We start from the raw sequence: 6,518 nt of genomic DNA on the forward strand, positions 1-6,518 counted from the left end.
ACTGTACAGTTATATATATTTCTATATTTTTATGCACCCTTGTTTTACCAGATTTTTTTTTATTTAAAATCCATTATTACATTTATTAAATATTAGACATATTTCAGTGAAGAAGGTGCAGAAGGAGCATCCCGAAGCCTCCCAGGATACGTGACGTATGTATCGCAGGAGGCTGCAAGTTTCCCATTCAGCCTTTACTGCCACAGCAAAAAAAAAGGGATTTAATTTTTGTGGTAAACAGATATGTATGCAAGCAAAATGAAAATTGCAACTTCTGAAAATAATAGTGCTTTGCTAATAGTATTTTCTTATTCCTCAACATTGGTGGTATTACATGAAGCCTTTCATAACTTGCACTTCCTTTTTTAATTGTCTTGTTTTGTGAAATCACTCTCATATATTGGTACAACTGGCTAAATACTATAAAAAACAAAAGCAATTTAAGTGGAAGTATAGACCCACAGGTAATAAACCCAAAAAAATAGTTTCACACCATTTCATTGGCTTTATAGTTATCACATATAATGTGATTTTGTGCCACAATAGGGCAAACGGTGTAGAATACACCAGCTATATTGCATATTTTTTCCTGTTTGGGGGGAGAGCTTTACATGATAGAAAAAGGTTTAGTTTAGTTTAGTATGGTTTTTGTCATTTCATTTGTCATTGGCAGTCTTCCTGGTTTGTTTGCACTGTGATTAGAATCTTATCTTCTGCTCTTTGTGTGTCAAACAATCTGCATGCCCCAGCAAATAGCTTGTTATTGAAAGAAGATCATCAGGCTTATTACATAATTTATCTGCACTGTGTTCTGCTGTCAGCTAAATTTCAGACAGCAGATTTCTGCACCACCCCACATTGACTACTTTTTTAGTGCAATTCTTTTAATGGGCAGTAAAAGCATAATTCACTATTTAAAGCACAGCACTGCGTAATATGTTGGTGCTATATAAATCCTGTTTATTATATATATATTACATAATATATATAATATATTACATATATTATATATATAATATTAATAATGATAATAAAATGCCAAATTTAGGAACCTACATTAGTTACATTAATTAGTTTAACTTGCTTTACATGAAAGTTCCAAAAAGGTAAAAAAAAACATTGTAAGGGAACCTTTCATGAGTAGACTTAATTTAGGGTGGCAGAGTTGTTAAAGCTTTGTTAAACTAAACTAAAAATAAAAAAAAAAAAATTACACTTTTGATACATCTTTTTAATTACACCTTTAATCCCATATATCCCTGGATGGCCCTGGTCCTTCCCACAATCCAATCCCGTGTCGTCCTGGAACTCCTCTTCATCCCAGCGCCGCCATCTTCTGTCTTCTCTCCCGTCTTCGAGTGACGTAGCCATTGAGAAGGGGGAAAAAGTGGTTTCTTGTTAGTAATCCATAGTGGTTGACCACAACTGATGAGAAACAATCGCTGTAATGCCCCAATTGGAGAGGGTGCAGGGGGGTGCCTACCACTCATTACACACATGGATTACTAAATGACAAAACATTGAGGAGTATTGTCATTTTCTTGAGCTTGAGTGTCATGTTTATGAACATGCAAAGACATCATTCAAACACAATGTAATTGTAAAAAATGTAAAAATGTGTAATGAATTCTGTTCTTTAACTGTGAAAATGAAAGCTAGTATTATTATTACACAGTATTCATATAGCACTGACATATTACACAGTGCTGTACAAAGTTCATAGTCATGTCACTAGCTGTGCCTCATAGTCATCATTTGTTATTTCCACAGTCTACAAACTCCATGCAGATAATGTCCTGGCTGAGATTTGAACCTGGGACCTAGCACTGCAATGGCCAGAGTGCTATCCACTGATCCACCATGCTGCCCATGTATATACAAAGCTTTATAGTTAAAATAGATATTAAAGTGAACATTGCCTAGATCATGTATAATAAAATAGTCATACATTCTTTCACAGAAAAAGGCACTTTTCAATTCTGTAGCTATAGCCGTAGGAGAGAAAAAAATATTCTTCAAAGTTCACAAGAGAGAGAATGAACTCTCACCTCTTCTTTCCCCTTGGTCAGGTATAGCTACTCACACCTGATCATCGGCCCCAGAGAACCAGTTATTGGCAGTGAGCGATACTAAACTGCTCAGGTCTTCCGTCATTTATTCTCTATTGGGCTGCCACAGGTAGACCTTACCTGTAGCGTCTTCCATGGGGCAGTGTTTTACTGGCATGAAGCAGTAACTACAATTCATCCCCAGCCAGTCTGAGCATAGCCGTACTTTCCTTTGAAGGTAAAATAGTAGCAGTGTGCATGAAGACCATTATTATGGCAATGCACAACCTTGGCAAGGGAGAGTGGAAATGGCAATTTATTACTAATGCCCCAGGGGTACCAACTGGCAGCATTTTCTGGAATCACCAAATCTGCCTTTGTGTGTCAGCATTGTCTCCATCCAGCAGTTCATTGTAAACTTGCCCTATAACTGCTGCTGATCCCCCACTATGTCCTGGATTGAATTACTTCTGGCCATTTTTGTACCTGCATGCATGCTCATACCTGCAGTCCTTACAAGCAACCACTTAAGGCGACCGGACTGCATTTCCAGACATGCAGGGGAGCATTATCAACATCACATCTGTGGCAGTAATGAAGCCTGATAGAAAATCCATAGCAAATTGCTGGTGAGACCATAGCCTGCAAAAAACATGTGTAAAGTACTATATATATAAGTATAATAAATAACTTATAGGGAAACACAACAATAAAAAAAACAATGAACATTTCCTTTATTTCATGTCCTATTTTATGGATTTATTTAGACTTAAGCTGCGTACACACCTGCAATTTTTCTCGTTGGAAAGGATCTTTCACGATCCTTTCCAACGAGAAAAGACTGCACGATGCATGAATAGTCATACATTCTTTCACAGAAAAAGGCACTTTTCAATTCTGTAGCTATAGCCGTAGGAGAGAAAAAAATATTCTTCAAAGTTCACAAGAGAGATAATGATCTCTCACCTCTTCTTTCCCCTTGGTCAGGTATAGCTACTCACACCTGATCATCGGCCCCAGAGAACCAGTGATTGGCAGTGAGCGATACTAAACTGCTCAGGTCTTCCGTCATTTATTCTCTATTGGGCTGCCACAGGTAGACCTTACCTGTGACGTCTTCCATGGAGCAGTGTTTTACTGGCATGAAGCAGTAACTACAATTCATCCCCAGCCAGTCTGAGCATAGCCGTACTTTCCTTCGAAGGTAAAATAGTAGCAGTGTGCATGAAGACCATTTACATATAATAAATAACTTATAGGGAAACACAACAATAAAAAAACAATGAACATTTCCTTTATTTCATGTCCTATTTTATGGATTTATTTAGACTTAGTGTTGTGCAAGCAATATACCCAATAACTTTGGACAGGTGAGCCAATGTAGGTCTTCTAAAGATCTGTGAACACATGACCAGGGTAGCTTGGACCTTCTAGCCCATTCTTTACCACCACCATCATAACCTCCACCTCCCCCCGACCCCCACCTGCTTACCAACCACTCCCCCAACATTAAATACCCAGACACCAATCTTGGATTTAAATTGGCTGGCACACAGCCATTTATTTAAGCACCATTGAATAAATACCCATTCAAGTAATTAACAAACAAATATCTGATAATAAATGACAAGTAAATAGACACGTTTTACAATTTTGATAAGCATACATTACCATAACATAACACTCCATTAATATTATTATAATTATTATTAAAGCGGGAATATATAATGCCAACATATTACATTGAATATAACCTAATTAACCAACAACCTAATTCCCCCTTTTATTAATACCTAACCATAATACCAATATCCATAATGTTATCAAACTCCCAGTTTTACACCCAAACAACCAGGCTGCAGGTCTCAGAAGGCAAAATCTGCACCCAACAGGACTAGCCGCCCAGCAACACCTCAGGAGCCATAATTATCGGTTCACCGTAAAGGGGGAGACCCCACCAAAGAGGATCCCCCCTGCCAAATTACACCACTTTACCAATGCACTGGATCCTTGCCTTCCAGGACCCCAACCGCTAAAATTAACCAAACTTTCAAATTATAACCATACCAGAAGGGGTGGGTGGGCTGAAAACTTTTTTCTTCCAAAAGAGGGCCTCTCATGTCCGTCCAGCTCCTTTTAACTCATCCCATTCCTAATCCTCCCCTAGCATCACTACATTTTATTAACCTCTTAACTCCTAATCTAGCATGTGTACATAGTTTAAGGGGTAATTATTATCTCTTTTGGCAACTGGTAACTTATGATATCCCTTATTGGCATTATCCAAGATGTTGTTAAATTGCACTGAAAATTTGCTGATCATTCCTTTTTTAAGATTTTTCCTTTTTAAAGAATAGAGAACAAGAAAATGTGCTTACTGCAATCATCTATTGAACGAAGATAGAAAACCTTTATTGGTCCTGGTGATTTAGCGATGCATTTATCATCTGACATTTCCAACATTCTCTTTTGCTTGTTTTTGGCTAAAATGACTGACTTGTTTCTATTTAGAGGAAACCACAGGAGCTTGTATAACATAGTATTACGAATCATTGACCCATAACAAAGGAAGAATGTCCAGTGTACATAAGATTTAAGGTTTCATGGAAATGGTCTCATTTTGTATTTCAAGAGAGCTGAGAACTGCAATTTACCCTAAGATTGTCTAAGAAATTGTATATATAGCACATTATCACAAAGCACAGGCCTAGAGAAGCATTATAAATAATACTACTGATACTGCCATGGCATGAATTCATTCTAATTTAAACTGACCATGGGGAATGCAAGGAAAAAATTGATCATGGTAGAGATGAAGGAGAGAGCAGGATCTGATATTGGACAGCTGTAGAAGGTGACAAACTCACAGATAAACAGGAACCAAGAGGAATTTTGTAAGGGGATCATGGAAGCAAGAAAGGACAGCCGACAGTGGGATCATTGACAGGAAGAAAATATTATAAGGGGCCTGATCTATTTGTTGACAGGGGAAAAATGAGATTATGTGTGAGCTGATATTAGGAGAGTATTACATTACAAGATAGGCATGGTGTGGGTAGGCGGAATGAGTTTAGGATGCAAGGAGTCTGATCGTATCAGTATTCAACCCAGGATTTTTTTTTAGCTGGGTAGGAAAAAATTGTAGGTGGGTGTCAGCCCCAACTCATCAGTAATCACCAAAAAACGGCCGGGGGGTTACTGGAAGTTGTCGGGTGGTGCGCCAGCTTTATAGCCTGTCCACTTCCAGTCTTCTGTGCCTGGTATAGCGTCTGATTTTTGACAATTCTGTTACTGACCTGTGCCTGTTCCTGACTATCCGTTGAACCTGACTATCTGTTGCCTGTACCGACCTCTGCTTGTGACCCTGACTCTTTGACCTCTGCCTTTCTCTTTGTACTTCGCTTGGTGGACTGATTTCCTGTGTTTTGCCCTCGGCCTGTTTTTGACTTTCTTGACATTCTGTACTCTGTGGTATTTGTGGCTCTGTACTCTGCATTGGTGGGCCCTGGGCCTATCTCCAGACACCATCCCTTGCGCACCATGTCCTGGGGGCAACCGAGTGCTGGGAGACACAACCAGTCTCCTGAGGCTGAGCGGGGGCTGCAAAAGGCGAAGATTGCGGCAATAGATTAGAGGATTGGTGTCTGGGGAATACTGGTACTGACCCGGGCCTTACATAATACCAGGCCAAACAAATTACCCACTGTCATGGAGGATCTCCATGACAAATACAGTTCCTGACAGATGCTGTTAACCAGTTGGCACAGCGCGTGGCTGCTCAGGAGCTTCAAAGGCAGAACCTTGATCCTTCTGTGATGGTCTCTCCTGAGGAACCCAAGATTCCTCTTTTGGAGAAATTTTCAGGCGAACATCAAAAATTTGCAAATGTAATGAACGCATGCTATACTTTCAGCTGCGGCCAGTCTCACCTGACACAGAACCTCAGAGAGTGGGCCTTGTCATCTCCCTACTCCAGGGTGATTCCCAGACATGGGCCTTCAATCTGCCTCAGGGGGACCCAGCCCTCTGTTCAGTGGATGCATTTTTCAAGGCCATGGGGATTCTGTATGCTGACCCTGACCAGGCTTCAACTTCAGAGGCAAAACTTCTTAGTCTTCGACAGGGCCTGAGGACAGTCAAGGAATTTGCTGTCGTCAGTTCACAGTGGAATGATCCTGCACTCTGAAGTCATTTTCGCCTGGGTCTGTCCAATGGCATTGGGATACCCTTGTGAATCATCCATTGCCAAATTCTTTGGATGAGATTACCCAAAGCGCCATAAGGGTTGACCGCAGGCTTCGTGAGCGTCACAAGGAAAGATTATATATGCTACACCCTCAGGACCCCCGACCACCCCTGAGCCCAGTCCGAGGAGCCAATGCAATTGGGCTGCTGCAGGCTGTCGGTCACAGAAAGGTTGGGGAAAAGGTCCCAAGGGCTCTGTCTTGTCCTCAGAAGAAGCCAGGGAAA

Source organism: Pyxicephalus adspersus, chromosome 8 (genome assembly GCF_032062135.1).
Source record: "Pyxicephalus adspersus chromosome 8, UCB_Pads_2.0, whole genome shotgun sequence".
NCBI lineage: Eukaryota > Metazoa > Chordata > Amphibia > Anura > Pyxicephalidae > Pyxicephalus > Pyxicephalus adspersus.